Source organism: Poeciliopsis prolifica, unplaced genomic scaffold (assembly GCF_027474105.1).
Source record: "Poeciliopsis prolifica strain line A6 unplaced genomic scaffold, Auburn_PproV2 SCAFFOLD013, whole genome shotgun sequence".
In the NCBI taxonomy this organism is placed as follows: domain Eukaryota; kingdom Metazoa; phylum Chordata; class Actinopteri; order Cyprinodontiformes; family Poeciliidae; genus Poeciliopsis; species Poeciliopsis prolifica.
In genome coordinates, this window is record NW_026562388.1 from 6,078,802 (window position 1) to 6,095,459 (window position 16,658).

Sequence of the window (16,658 nt, forward strand, 5' to 3'; positions counted from 1 at the left end):
AAGAGGAGAAGTGCTGCAAATCAGAAGGACCCAGGTGATCTAAAACGGTAGGTTTTGATGAAGCAACAGCTGTCCCTTGTGCTCTCCAACAGAAGGCCCTTGAAGATAGCACTGAGTAGACTTAATCTCCCATCCTTCCACTCAGGCATGACAAGGTTGTCGTCACACTCGGCAACCGCCCTTTACTTCACCCCCTCTGTGCTGCTGCAGCCCAGCATTACCTTGCCTACATCAAAATGTTCATGCTCTGCATTATTTCAGGCAGCTGCTCTGACTCCCAAGTTTGGACGTCTGTCTGTTTCACAAAAGTTTGATACTTCCTCCCTGAGGCAGGGAATGGGGGAATATGCTCTGCTATAAATCAAAACCCCATAAAAATAGGCCACACACTGCGAGAGATCAGCCAGAATGAATTGTTCTCTGCAAGAGCTGCAAAGGATGCATTTTTGAGTGATTTTAGCAGGACCAGAAGGAATAACTGCCTGGAGACTTTCTTGGAAACTGGCCCACCGAACTAAGAAAAGGCTATTTTGTTTGTGTTTATAAAATTGCTTGAAGATGGCCATCATTTATAAATAATGAGGACTGACTGACATTTCTCATCCCTGACATTTTTTATGGAAGAAAATTATCTGCTGTAATTATTAACAGCAGTACAGAGTTTATTATGAGCAGCTATCTCAGCTGAGGTGAGATCTGAGTAAGGATTACACTACTCTGATATATGGTCAGATTTGCTTGGCTTTGCACAACTTTTCTAACTGATTAGGAGTCTACTTTGTGAAAATACAGGTACCTAGGACAACACCATTGCCTATGACCCAACTCACACTGAATGTAACCTCACTGGACCCAGCTGACTACAGACCTCCCTGGAGGGGGCTCCCTGTTGCTTTATCAGACTGAGCTTTGGAACCGAGGTTTAATCATCAGGGACTCCACTCAGAAAAGTCTTGCTACCCCCAGCTAAGGAAAGATTATACAACTTCCTTTGGTGATTTTCCATCAGGACCTTCAGAATATTCCAGTTTTATTTTTCCTCTGGCCAGCTTGCTGTGCGAGAACATATGAGGGGCCAAAGGACAACATGTCCTCTGGGATCATCCAGGACCCCTCCACCAAGTTAAGGAGCCTATTATAATATGCATCATCCTTGCGGGAGTTTGGTGTCAAGCTGCTACTGCTGTAGTCTAAGGTTATGTTCTCTGACTTTTTCTGGTACAAAAATGAAGATTGTTCAATGCTTTGTACCAATCAATGTTATGAACTAATAAATACTATTTGGCAATAAGAGGTTGTTCAGTGTTGTGTTGGTTTAAGTATTGACTGAACACTAAGCAAAGGGTTTATGTTCTCTCATCATTTAGCAAAAAGCAATGTGCATTTTTGACATATTGTAACAATATCTGAGAAAAAGTTTTAGACATCCAGAGAGTGAATCACCTTTTTAATCCATTTTAAGCTCCTGGTCTGTGTGTTACATTTGCAGTCAGCAGTAGATTGCATAAAAATATTAAGAACTACATTTAGAGGCAAAATTTCTTTTATATCAACCAATTTTATTTTCATATCTTGTTGTAAAACAACTTACATACTATAAACAAATAATCACATTTTTAAATATAGCATCTATCTGCATTGTGATTAAGGCCCTTTAATCTCAGCCACATTTTCATTTTTAATGAATTTCTTTACAAAATCTGTTCACATTAGCATAATTTAAATTTATACTAATGCATATTGCCTAACCTATACAGATAATTTACGTTAGATAATTTACTGGTCTCCTTCAATTCTTTAGCTCCTAGGCTTTGTCTAATGAGAGACCGTATGAAAAATATACTTAAATCAAATTACATAATCAGCTTCCAGCCAGAGTTCTGTATGAATTAAAGCAATGAAACAACACCCAAAGCTTTAAGTTGCCCAATGACTAATTCAGTCACACCAAACTAATGACTATTCTGCTGACAAATGGAGTGAACAAACATCAAACGCTGTTCATAGTGAAGTCTGTGGCCTGTGTGAGCAGTTATGAGGAAACTTAAAAGGGAATCAGATATAGCAACGTTTTGTCTGCTGCAGCTTTGATGGGGCAGCATGCTTCAGTGCAGAGTTGTTCCTCAAACTGCTGAGTGGCACCGTAGATCAACAGCGGGCTTGTTGCACTCTCAGAGCCGGAGGGCACCTGTATGCTGTGCTGCTCTCTGTCAGGTGTGATCACACAGCGGTATCTCCCACCACAGCCTGCTGGGAGCATGGGCACGAGGTGAGCGAGGCTGATTGTGCCAAATGAAAGGGACTCACATTGAGGCCTGCATGTGCTCTGCCTCTCTAAGCCGCTCTGGTCTGCAGCTTTGCACTTTTTCAAAGTGTTGGCTTGTGCCATGGATGCTAAGCTTGCCACTCTCGGGCTGGTTGCAGTCCAAAGGTATACATGGTGAGAAAGAGATGAAGAGACCCAGATGCTTAAGCAGAAACAGGTATGAAGGAAGTGTTAGAAGAAGATCACAGCCTCTGCTATTAGCCAAGGGCAAATGATGTTTCTCTGGAGCATTGAAGTCCACATACGAATGGAAGAGTCACACCCTCATGCCTCAGAAACCCCTCTGGCAAAATGTTCCCAGTGTTCATAATTTGATTTCAGACATGATCTTCAACATTCACTCTGGATGTAGATGAAGAAAAGCAACAGAAGCATTTGGTCTTTTCTATGTTCAGTCTGTCTACATCGCTCATAATTTTCTGAACTTTGCTCCTCTTGATGCTGGTGAGATTGAAAAAGCAGCCCTACATCTGTTATGTCACAGAGCCTCCTTTACTTCTTCCTCTTTATCTTTCTGTTTGCAGCACGGCTGTGCTCTCGGCCTCTTTTCTCAACGGATTAGACAAGCCGAGTGCTGAGGGCTTTTGCATACAAAAAAAGCTCAGGGATCAGAGGAAGCAACCTTACTGTGGACTCCAGATATCAGATCGGATAAAAAAACTTTACCCTAATAGGAAGCTGCAGTTGCAGTAAGACTGAAATTGGTGGAAGAAAAGTTTTCAGAATTTAATGATTAAAGAACAGATATATATTAGTACTGATCAAAGTTGTTGAAGTAGGACAAAAGGAACAATATTCTGAACGTGTATTAGGAATTATACATGAACTCCCATTGCAGGAATATTTTTTATCATCGTTTCATCATATTAACTAAACAAATTAATATCTGTGGATGTTTATGCATAATGAATGCCATCATATCCTAATCATTTAAGTACATATTTCAAGAAGTAACTAGCTTATGTAGTCTGCTAACATAAGGTTTTAAACACCAAACAACTTTTAATCAACTCGGAATGTAAACAATTTTGTTAATTTCATGTGAAAATTTGACAACACAAAGAAAACATTTTAACTGAAGGTAAACAATCTGTACGGACGATTAGCCAGCAAAACAATTTTTACTGCCAAGCCTTCAGTGGTCATTTCAAGCTAAGTTGTTCTAAAAACGATTTGCTCTGGTTCACTTTCCATTCACTGATTTTCAAGTCCTAATGGTGTCTCCTGTAGACTGGCTGTATCATCCACATTTTCCAAAATGATCGCCAGACAGCTATACTAACTATTGCCTGGCTATTAGTAGAGCCAGATAGCTATACTAATGAAGAGGCTAATCCAACCAGCCTCCTGGGGCTTAGAGTCATTCCCCTACGGTACGACGTAGGGGAATGCCTATGCTGTACTGTAGGCATTCCCTTGCAGAGAAATTTTGAACTACTGAAGAACATCGGTCTTACACAGTAGAGACTGACCAGCTTGTTTGCAGATGTCAAAAAACAACAGACGTAAAAAAACAACAACTCTATAGTAAGAGGTTCAGCAGATACTGCATGTACACCACCTCAACCCAACATCTCAATGCACGCATCATCCTACTATAAAATCACCAGGCCCTTACAGGATTTTGTGCAGAATTTTAAAAAGAAAAGAAGTGGAAAGCCTAAACAACATTGTCTATAGTCATATGACACTCATTAAAAAAGAAAAAAAAATCCAGCATCAGTCTGAGAAACCTGAGATGCATCCACCTTGTGCACATAGTTTACTATCAGGCAAGTCAGTATCACTTTTTAATCATATTTCTTTTCAACTTTGTTTGAAGTACACATCCATCCAACTGAATTCACTGTAAACGCTTCTTGAAAGTCACTCTTCAAATTTGCAATGCTGAAACACAATAGGTCAAATACTTTTTGTCGTATTACAAGCATACTCCCACTCTAAGGATCAGGTTACTATCACAAAATAATCCAACATTTACGTTTTTGTACTGTGGGAGGAAGCCAGAGTACGCAGAGAGAAGAAAAGGAACCCACACATCTAAACTCCTCATGCAAAGGCCTGCTCTGTGGAGACGGCAACCACAGAGACCTTCTTGCCGACAGGCAAATGTGCAAATCAACCAACTTGCATTGTTGTTCAGCTATGGAGTAGCTACTCTGTCAAGCAGACTCTTATAATAAGTTGTGTTAATAAATCTTTAACATATATTATATTGACTGAATTGGGTTAAAATGAAAACAATGATTTTGCATTGGCTCTCATTTTGAGACCCATGTTAAATTTTCCTAAACTTGCAAAAGGGCAGTCAGTTTATCAACTTGGTGTACTCATGATCTTTATTATTAAAAAGGGTTACGTAGACTATAATTTTAAAGGGTATAGTTTGTTGAACTAAAAATACGTTTCTTGCTAGAGGCCACAAAGTGGGTAAATTATGCTGCTTTCATCCATTTGAACTCTGCTGCAGAAAACATGCTTCCTTCACATGTTGACACTGACTTGCTTCTTAAAGCAGCACTATGTACCTTTCATTTAAAAAAAAAGTTTTTTACATATTTGTTTAAACTTGTATTGTATAGTCGCTATGGTGTGACAATATTATATGAGACAACCTGTGAAAAGATCAGTCTGCTCCACCTCCTCCCTGAGCTACTATTGCCATCTGAAGAAACCAAAAACAACCAATCAGAACCAAGAGGTTCTGAGTGCTGACAATCAAGCTCATGTACTGACAATCAAGCTCATGTGCTGACAATCAAGCTCATGTACTCTTTGCTCAATATGCTTGTGGTGGAGAAATAATTTACCATTACAGAAAAACTGTATATCCATCATCACCGGCTTGCCTGCGCATTTGCTACAGCACAAGTGTCAAAGTCCAGTCCTCAAAGGGCTGTTTTTAGATGTGCTACAGGTGCAAAACACTGGAATGAAATGGCTTAATTACCTCTTCTTTGTGTAGATAAGATCTCCAGAGCCTTGCTAACAACCTAATAATTCTATTCAGGTGTGGTGCAGCAGAGGCACATCTAAAAGTTGCAGAACAGCCCTTGAGGACTGGAGTTTGATACCCCTGTGCTACAGGCTCTGCTATCTGGAAGAAGCTGCAGCATAGCAGAGAGAAAGGGTGAAGAAAAGAGTATGAGCAACATCAGCCTGATTTTTGTCATAGATGATCTGTTTTACGTCATACTGTCTCAACATATTAAAAGTTTCAATAAATAGGTAAAAAAAAAAATCACATATCTATCTATCTATCTATCTATCTATCTATCTATCTATCTATCTATCTATCTATCTATCTATCTATCTATCTATCTATCTATCTATCTATCTATCTATCTATCTATCTATCTATCTATATCTATCTATCTATCTATCTATCTATCTATCTATCTATCTATCTATCTATCTATCTATCTATCTATCTATCTATCTATCTATCTCTCTCTCTCTATATATATATATATATATATATATATATATGTTTTTTTCCTCTTTTTTGTGAATTACTCTAGTTGCCAATGCATTATTTCAACAGTTTGGAATGTGCAGGTTATTTTTCAGAGATAACCCTTGCAGAGACGTGTTGCCCAAATCACTGTTATTCAGCATCTCTAACATGAACACAGGCCAGGTTTTGATTGGTGAGAGGAATTACAACTCAGAGCTGGTGTAGAATACAGATACACCTCAGAAGTCACATGAAATGGCGATATATCATTTTGTGTGATATAATCACATAAAACTCTAAAAGAAGATAGCTCTAGTTTGGAGAAGCACTGTGAAAAAAAATTAAATAATTCAAAGGTTGTGAATATTTTTGCAAAACACTGGAAATAGTTTCAGTTATAGAAATACATATAAATCAATAAACTGTCTCACACATTCTAAAGATTGTTTAAATGATCTATTACAGACAGACGTAAAAAAGAAAACAAGCAAGAAAAAAAAACAAAACTGGCCAGCTTGGCATGAACGAATGACCTTCCCCAATATACATTAATCAATAATATATATTCTATTCAGTGCTACTCTAAATATAACATCAACTCTTGTAGCTCCACTTTTTCAAATTATGTTTGTTTGTACACAGAATGGATAAATTAAAAATTGTAAAGCTTTATCACTTAATTTTTACCTTTTAAGCACATGGATATAATTTGCGCCCACAGAGCAATGTGGTAAAAAACCCGGGTGACTGACAAGGATAGAACTGGAGTGCAATTGTTCAATCAGAACAATTGCACTCCAGTCGATCATTTCTGCTGCTATATTTTCTATAGAAAATTGGAGATACTGTTCAAACGCAGCCTTGTCACGAACAGAAAACCCCCCAGCGAAAGTGAGAAATTAGCACCAACACGAGGTCAAACATCGGTTGGAGAAAAGAGGATAAAAATAGAAGCTCCCTATTTGATTGGCAGGTGTTTTTTTGTGAGTGTTAAAACACTTCGGCTTGGCACCAGGTGCAGTGTAAATACTGCATTGGCGATGTGATGCAGCAATGTAACATATAATGTAGGCTTTACATTTAAACTTCGACTGAATGACATTTTAGCCATAATGTTAAAGTTGTAATTTGGATTTCAGTATTAAAAATACGCAGATGAACATCATCACGCACACACACACAACAGATGTTGACAATATGTGGGGTGAATTAGTTGAATCTAGATTAGCAAACAAGGATGCTTGATTTGCAGTTCTGCAGTGAAGAAAGTTGGAGTTTTTAGCCTCGAAAAGAAGCTGACTGGCACATTTTATACACATGCCTCCTTAAACTGAGTGCACAAATCTTTAAACAAGCTGTTGCATTTTATTTAGGGCACAAGCTAAAGTTTTACTCCAAATTAGCTGCACAGGCACTACTTTTAAGATGTTTTTCACTAATCTTCAGTTTAGTCATGCATGCCTTACTTGAGGGTACAATCAAGTAACTGTGTTACTTGACTGTCTTCGATGACAACATCAAAGACAATCATTGTCTTGACTGAAGTATATATAAAACATGACCTAAAAATTTTGACTTTGCAATTTTGACGCCTGTGTCTCTTCAAGAAGCTGCTGTTGTTTCCGACACTAAACCCTCAGAACGTCGTCATAATGTTTGTCCATTGTGTTGCTCCCAACACAATGGAGGACTCAAATCATTCGTCTGAGTCTTGGACTGAGAAATTATTTGTATAATGAGCTCGGCAGACACGCTGTTTGCTAATTGCTAGGAATTTATATCTACTTGTATTTCATTTTGTTTATTTTATTATTTTTTTCATATACTAGTTGGTTCGGTGTGGGGGAAGCATTGAGTATGCGCGTTTGTGAGAACGTGGGTGAGTGTGTGTTTTTCAACATGTGTGGGTGTTTGAGTTTAAATGTTTTTGAATTATTTATTACTATTCATATTATTATTGTGTACTTTGTGTTTTGTAAGGACCCCTTCAAAAATGAGCAGGATTATATGAGAAACAAAAACAAGCAAAATAAACAAAACTTACATGGAAGTGCCAAAATGATGTAGCGATATTGGATTTCCTTTGCTTTAAATTTGTTATTTTTATTAACTCCATCTTATGTACTTTGTTCAAAGATACTTGGAAACATATTTCATACCATTTGACACACTGTGGTATAATTTATCTTATTCTTTCATTGTTTCCTTGCAGCTATAAAAAGTTTGAATAAGGTTTGCAAAAAAAATAAAAAAATTTGTCCCCTCCATGTCATCTTTACTGGAACATGGTATTATTATGCAGTGCAATGACCTAATATTTTTTCAATGCTACAACTTGTTTTTCTTTTCCCCCTCTGTCTTTTCCTTTGGAGTATCTTTTGTGTCAAAGGCTTTTCAGCAGCTGAAGAGATTATAGAACATGCCGCCTTGAGCCTCTCATCTAAAACCCGTCTGTAACCGGCTAACACGTTCAGAAGCATCTAGTTCCAGTGCTATCACAACACATGGCAGAAGGTGCTTCTCTAAGTAAGAAAACATTGTGACACATGATGTACTTTGCATTTGACAACAAAAAATGTCTGGCAGAAAAACTCTTCACAGTTTTGCTTTGTAGCAGATATTAGTTAACAGCATGAGCTGAGTTACAAAGTAGGATCCATTTATCAACATGAAGGTCGTTCGTTTATGCCTTTAAGTGATACATTTGAACTACTTTTTTTAAGACGGAAAGAATAGACTTGATGAACATGTTTGAATTTGTTGTGGTTGCCCTGTGTGGCAAATTTTGAAATTTCAAATACTCAACAGTACTTGAAATCAACAAATCATTGTCAACATTAAGTAAATGTAAATTTTTAAATGATATCAAATGTTGGCAATCAGAACGCAAAGATTAAGCTTTGAAAAGTTTGTTAAACTAATGAAAAAAACAAAGTTAAACAACAGACACCCTGACTGATAATGAGCGGAGGAGTTGGCAATGACAACCAGGCATGATTTCTATGACTAGATAAAATTAAGTGGATGCAAGTGAGGGATGAGTCACAGGTGGTGATGTCACCTGGTGATTAAATACTGACATTATACACTGCTTATTAGGAGCAATAGAAAACTAAAATTAGACTGTAAAACAGCCTACTGAGAAAGACAAAAATAAAAATCCTTAAGCTGGTGAAAGTCAACATTAGCTAACCCAACAAAATCACAAAACGTATTTTTAAAATGACCTCATGTTTCAATCAGCTCGTGTTTATAAAAAAACAGCACCGATCCTAATCTTCCATTAGCACCTTACTCTGGCATCCATGATTGGATTTGGCACAATGAATTAGAGATGCAACACTTCTTCAATGTCAAACTGAAATGTAATTGTAAAACTCCTCATTTAAGATCACAGTCTCATGTTGTACAAGCCGTAAAATATCTTATCAGATGATAACTGGGCTACTTTCTGGGAAATTTGTTCCTTCAGCAATGAAATCAGTCCATGATCACCTCGATGACGCATATATGAGCCCCGGAGCTGTTTTACAAACGCTTTCCTTCCTGTCCTGCTGTGTTACTGCAAATGAAAGGTCCAACTTCATTACATGCTTTCTAGTCATGCATGATTTTTAAAACGATGGCCATCCATCATCGCAAAGAGATTGCTCAGTTACTGTATCGACAATAAAACTTTCCATAGAAGTAATCATAAATGTGCTGTGTAAAAGGAAAATCCTATTAAAGTGTCCCTTAAATGTTCAGCCAATGCTGGAAATGGGAGAGGGGCCACCCACCTTGATCCTTTTATTCCTATATCAGCCTTCATCAGATGCTGATGTGTGTATTTTCTTGGGCAGTTGTCACCCGGTTTCACATCTCTGAGCATTTCCGAGCAGAAAAACACTTAAAGTTCTCTTTGTAAGTCATTCCAATGGGCCCGATTTACAAGCCACCCGAGCAGTCAGGAATGGAAAACTGTAATGTTCTCTTGCAGAAATGAAGGAAAGAGGGAATAATGGCAATGCAGACAAGTCAGCATACTCTTAAGCATTAACTGGGAGATAAATTGCTCTTTTTATGGAATCTACAAAGCTGTGTTTGTGATTCACCTTCAGAATGTAAACAAAAAGTGGTTGCCACTGTCAGAAGTTGCTTTTGAGCAGCAGATTTTTTCCCTTGAAATTCAAAGCATATATAAACAACTATTCACTTAAAAATGTCTTTGGCACAAAGCCTAAATATGTGATCAACTCTGCGTTTCAGCATTGTGAGAGCACCAGTTTCCTACCCTTGAAAATAAAGACTCTTAGCTTTTCTCAGCCTTTAAAAAGAAACAAATCTGGTGACGTCCTGCACTGATGTGAGAGGAGAGTGAGAGATCTCAGCTGTAGCACATTGTTTTATTTTGGTGCCTTGAAAAACTAGGGATACTGCTCGAACTGTCTGAGATTTTATGTTTCAAAGACAAATCTCAAATGTATTTTTCTGAAATTTTATAAGATCAGCATCATCACAAAGAGGAACATGAATCACACATGGGTTTCATTTTTAAAAGTACAATCTGCAACAGCTGACACATCTACAGTTTTTCATTACTACAGCTCAACATCCTTTTGCTTTCAGTACTAGAGTAGAAATTGCTGTTTAACATTTTGAATAAGACCATTTATGCTAGTTAGCCACCGTAAACGTACTGTAGCTATTATTCAAAGTCTTTTATAATCTAATCCTGCTTTCGGACTTTACTTCTGACCTGTCTGTTGTATTATTTGGTCTTTATAAACATGTTTGACCACAAATGTTCAGAGAAACCCAAAGCCCTTCACAGGACATCTTGGACTAAATCACACAGAAACAGACTATGTTTCCGAAAAAGTGACTCCGATGTCAACAGGTAAAATCGGATTTTATTTTGGGTTATCAGAGTAATTGGAAATTAACACAGATACAAATCAGTTTCTATAATAAAAATATTAAAAAACAAAACAAAAACAACAAAAAAAAAATGACTTGTAGCCACAGTTACAAATCATAGCTTTCTGAAAGTAGAAAAGTAAGAGCATAATAATGCTTCAAAAAAAAAACTTAGAAAAGAACAAATCAGGACCAGTTTGCTGCCACTATGAACAGCACAATTAATATGTCAAATATCTTTTTTTTTATGTCAATTTAGAAAATAATGCAAGCTTTGTCATTTGACAATTTTGCATGCAAATTAATCTCGCAAACATTATCTGAGGTAATTGGTTATAACTATGTAAGAGGCCAAGAGGCAGAAATACTCTGTCATTATTTCTTTTCAAAAAATGAATAGTTTGTATCCTTCTGTCAAATAACTTTTAAGAAATGTATTTGTTCACTCCTTACAAAAATCGCAGCTTAGCACCTTCTTGCTTTAGTCCGCTCTACAGTGCAGTCCAGAAAAATGTTTATTCAAGCTGCTACTTCGTGGTTTGATCAAATGCACATTATTGCAATACATTCCCTGAAAGCGTAAATCATCTTTTGTTGTACCTTGAGATATCACTGCTTTAAGTGGAGCGTTTTGCTCAGTGTCTCTTTGGCACACTGAACAAAGAGCTGTATGAGGTCAAGCCAGATTGCTGGAGAAATTAGGATGGGTAATTCATCCTCTCAGTGAGACTCATTCGAGGCTGATAACAGGGTGGGGATATGGTAATAGGATATAATATCTTGAGTCTGAGGATGTCCTTCAAATAAAAAAAGGTCCCTTAACAACTCCAAATTGCAATCAGACAGTCGTGTAAAATCATCATTCGTGCAGCAGGAAATCATGGCCCTCTGTACTGCGTGCAGCTTCGATGGCACCCACAACAAAGTGGCCTTTCATGATCAAAAAATACAAAACGCTTTGTGACTCGATGATTGTTCGCCCTTCAGAGAGCTCATCACTGGGCTTCTATTCTCATTCCTCAGCTGGGCAGAGTGAGAATCATGCAGGACTTTGTAGACTGATTTGTTTACTGTGGAAAAAGTGAAGGACAGCATCTGCAAATACTTATAATTTTAGTGTCACTTCTCTGAACATGGATCCTTTTAGAATTATGCTTGAAGAAGAAATTAGCATTTTTTTTCCTTCCAAGCAATGCACATCAAAATAAGTGTCTTTTTATTCTGCCAATCATATGTCAAAAACATCAGCATTATCACTTATCAAATGCATTTTCTTGTTTGACCTAGCCACATTTCATCTATGCTTTAGTAAATAAGATCTAAAAATATATTTTCTCACCTTCATCCCACCTTCATGCAGAGTTTGCAAAATGAATAGAAGCTTCTCCTCATATGAATTAAACACAAACAGCATTGAACATTGATTGGCAGATAACACCTTTCCACACACTTCCACATAAACTGATTTGTTTGGGTGACATTCAACGGATCTTAACAGAATCAACTCCAACAGCCTGATTCCTGTTAAATGGGATAATTTAATCACATCCGGCTGTCAGCAGTCTCATCAAAATATAACAGACTGATCCTAGAAAAATTCAGTGGCAGTAATTAATGTTGTAGCTAAATCTGGGCTCACACATCCAGCAGGAAACTAAACTTTTGAAGGAATAATATGTGGATTTTACATCCTTTGTCAGTGTTTGACTCAAGCAAAGTACAGTTAGCCTATGAAATTATTTGCCAGCAAGAAAAGTGATAATTGAGGCCATGATAGGCGTCTCTGAAACAGAGTCTGACTCAAAATGACTTCCAGGAGCTTTTGTGCTCCTGGGAATATGGACACAGTGATCAGGAACAAAAGGAAGAAACTCCCATTGTCTGTGCAGTGCTGGATGGGAAATTAGGCTGGGCATCAAAATCTACACGTTGGGCCCATTAATTGTGTCCCCAAGCATTCAGAGCAAAAACGATTTTCAGAGAATTAGTAGCCCTGCTGCAGATCGTATATCCATCCGGCTGTTAAGACAGGGATTGGCCGCTGTGGCAGGTTTCCCAGGCTGAACATGACGAGGTCGTCCAGGAACCGAGCCAGGAGAGTAATATTGTTTGACGCATACACGGAGAGGTCCTGTCTCTTACTTGTAGCATTTGATTTAATTAAAATCAACACTTCCAGATCTGCTAAGACACACTGGAGCATGTTAGAGAGTTCCTGCAGAATATTATCTGAAAAATGTATACTTTCCCATATTTTAAGAGAACTAAGATTACAATGAAGATATGCCGAATATTTCTATATGGTGAAACTGTTGATGTTGATTATAAGAAGAAGAAAAAACTTTCATACAAGGTCTGGGAAACTAAACGTTTTACCACATTTGTTTAATTTGTCCATAATTATTCAGACATGAATGAGTTTTACACTGTGTAGGATCTTTGATATCAGTATTGCTGCACTGCATTCAGTCAAAATAAGATATTAGCCAAGATTTTCCCCAAAGGTCTTTATACTGTTTTCTAAAGCGTGCCTGAGTAATCTGTTAAATATGTCAAGCCAGTCGGAGTTCAAGCTAATTATTATTACTTTTTTTTTTTCATTTGATTCTATTTCATGAGCCAGCACAGGTAAGAGAATGGGGAAGAGCTGTCAATAAATCTGATTCTTCATTTGTTCCTTTGCATATTAATGACTTTACGATTGAAGGTATTAGCATGGCTCATTTTCCTTACTACCTCTTCAAAACACGGAGCAGATTAGGGAGACTGAATGTGGGCTCCATAGTGCAGATATGCTGCTAACGAACATGGCTGCGTAGGTGTGTTAGTCGTGTGAAAGAGATGCTGTTTTTTGTTTTTTAGCCGCTGCATGCTGTAACGAGCTCAACCCTTAATGACCTTAATTAGTGTGAATGCAATCTCACATAAAGTCAAAGCCCTCTATTCATAATCATTTGCTTGTGGGAACAGGGGACTTATACATATGGATATTGTTTCAAGGAGTGTGATAGATTACTTGTATAATATGATTACACAGAGCCTTCCTTACATTGTGTTCCCCACATTTTGTTACATTGCAACCACTTTAATGGATTTTAATAGGATTTTATGTGATGAACCAACATAAAGAAGTGTGTACTTGTGACCGAAAGAAAAGGACACATGGCTTTCAAAATGTTTTACTACACAAATTTTAAGAAAATGTGGTGAACATGCTTTGAAAGCAAAAACTAAATCAAATTTAACAAATTCCAGATCAATCCATCATCTGTATGAGAGACAGCAGACATGTAGAAGATGTGAATGTTTGAATTCAATAATAGTGAACATTATATGTTTATACTCTGTAAGAGATCATTGTAAGTTTATCACTGATAATATATTGACACAGGCTGCCGCTGTGCCAAATCCCCTGATCAGGATAATTTCTAAACAAATACCAGATGTGAAAAAGCTCACATGTATAAAGTATTTAATTCTATTGCCTAGAAGTTTAATCCACTATTTGCAGACTTTAATAATTTAATATTTCAATTACCAAGATAAGACCTTATAAAATTCAAAATATCAAGGCAATTATTGTGTCCTTGTGATTCCTGAGGCCTAAAAAGGGTTGACAATGTATAAACAATGAATGTTACTGTAATTTATAAAAATAAGTCTTTTTTTTTTCTTCTTCTCATAATCTGATCCATCATTGTCTTCATTTCCTTAGTGTTTGATGATACTTTCTGACTAGGACTCTGTTCCCGTGCACCGTCAGCACCAATCTGGGCAATCAGTCAATCTGGGCTGCACAGTCTAGATGAGGAAATTATGTAAAATCAGAAGTTTAGCATTAAGATGACAATAGAAATGAGGCCTAAAGGCCAACACATACCCCACAAGACCTGAAAGATGTTATGTTTTACTCAGGGTGGCAAGAAGAACAGAGTTCTTTCTCGCCACCACATTTTGCATATTAAAAATTCAAGTGGAGAAGTGAAGTTCCCGCCCGCTTCCAATATTACTTTTAACTCCATATCTAGAGTTATAAATATGTTTGCACAAAATTAGACAAAAACATTGGTTTAAAAATTGTCTCAGGACAATTTTAAGGGTCCTCAAAAAGGCATTTGAATTCCTGAAAAGGTTAATATAGCAGATCCCAGATCAGAGGTTTTAGTGTACCTTTGCCTGTAGCAAGAATAGAGAGTGTTAACTGTTTGAATCACTCATTTCATTATTTAAATCAACCTGCTTCTTCAATAGGAAGAAAAAACAAATTCACCAAGTTCTTTTGGGTCACTTGTATCTTGAGGAAATTCTTAATCATGAGTAATGTTTAATTTGCTGCTTGTTTAACATCCTGTTGTCAGGAACAGCAAACCACAGATTGCACTAGTTTTGTTGGCAGCTCAGAGCCAGGATAGAGCCATCTGTAGGGTTCGGTGAAAACACCTGCGAATCAAAGAAACTGCTGTCTGAAGCTGAATCACTATCTTTGCTTTGATGGGCGGGAATTATGCCGGGTACTTTGAAGTCTTTGACCCTGAATCATTGATTTATTACTCCCTGAGTCCTTTTTCTTGTTCGTCTCCAGTTCATCCTACCTAATAGAGTATGCCAGGAATTCTTCAAGTCATGGAGGAAAAAATGTACATATGAGAAAGGGTCTCTCTTTTCTTGGATAAAGAGCTATAATACAGTCTCTGGATTAACCTACAACTTTCTGGGCAGCCTTCAAGACAGAGTTTGGCTCAAGTACAACATTTTAGAAACTTTCCGCTTCTTTGAAGACAGCTGTTTTGAAAAGACCACCTATTCTCTTCCCACAATGAGAGGGAGACAGCGGTTCTAATGTAAAGTTCAATTTGCATTGGGGACACAGTATAAGCATAAAAAAGAAGCAGGGGATCACAAAAAATAAATTAATTAAAGTTTGTAGCGAGCTGAAGTGTGAGCAGTGATTCAAATAGCGAAACCAAATGGCAACTTCAAATCTCCATTCTTCTGAAATATTCTAAAAGCAGACACGTTGGCATCAGGGGAAATTACAGGAAAGCTTAGTTAACTTCAGCAAGCCACTTTGTCGAGGTTTAATTTGCCAGAAATTATTGTCTAACGGTCTAATAGTTGCAAAAATCCCTCCTTTAATAGCTCCATCCTCTTTCAACAATTGACTTAACTGTCCAGCCTATTCCAAAATATCTCACCCTAAAGGACTGTGACAATTTCCTGTCTACCCACGTAAGTTGGCATATTGATAAACATGTGGTAGACAGGTAATAGTGTGGTGGAGAGAAGAATAACAACAGTATGATGGTTTCTTTTTCTGAAAGATCTTTCAATATTAAAACGGCAAAAAATGTTCCATCAATGTGGTGTCAGGGGAAGCTCCAGCTGATGTCAGTTCGAGTGATTTTGTCTCGAGAAAGAAATCAGTTTGATTATTTTGAGTAACAGATAAGATGGTGAGTGTTGAGTGGTGAGCTCTCTAACTATGTTTGAGACACTTATACTCCACCCCAACTACTTTGGGTTGTTTTTTTGTTTGTTTTTTATGCACACAATACAAAAAGCACTTTGGAATAAAATGAGCAAAGTTTCTTTTAGATAAGGTATGGCATATGATAACATCTAAATGTATGAAATATCAAAGTTTTTAAATTGCTGCAAAACAGGCTGTACAATTGGTGATCTTATAATCAACCACCTGATGTATGTAGATGATTTAGTAGTCCTATGTACATACAGTGCTGGCCTTCAACAGTTATCAAATGGCATGTTCCCAAAATGACCATGACTTTGACATAAAGTTTAACCCTAAGAAGAGCATATAAGCATCTGCTAACTCTCGACTTCTCCTGTCTTGTACTGTTCTCAACAAATGTAATGTAAATACTTGGAACATTATATAAATGAAGACCTGACAGATGACTGTGACATTTATAGTCAGTAAACAACAAGACCCAAACCAAGTATTTATATTCTTTA

At 37.2% G+C, this 16,658-nt stretch overlaps 1 protein-coding gene across 2 annotated transcripts in view; it reads right to left on the reverse strand.

The window, feature by feature from the left end:
- alk (ALK receptor tyrosine kinase) overlaps window positions 1-16,658 on the reverse strand; it is a 357,833-nt gene that overhangs the window by 284,696 nt on the left and 56,479 nt on the right. The window lies entirely within an intron of this gene.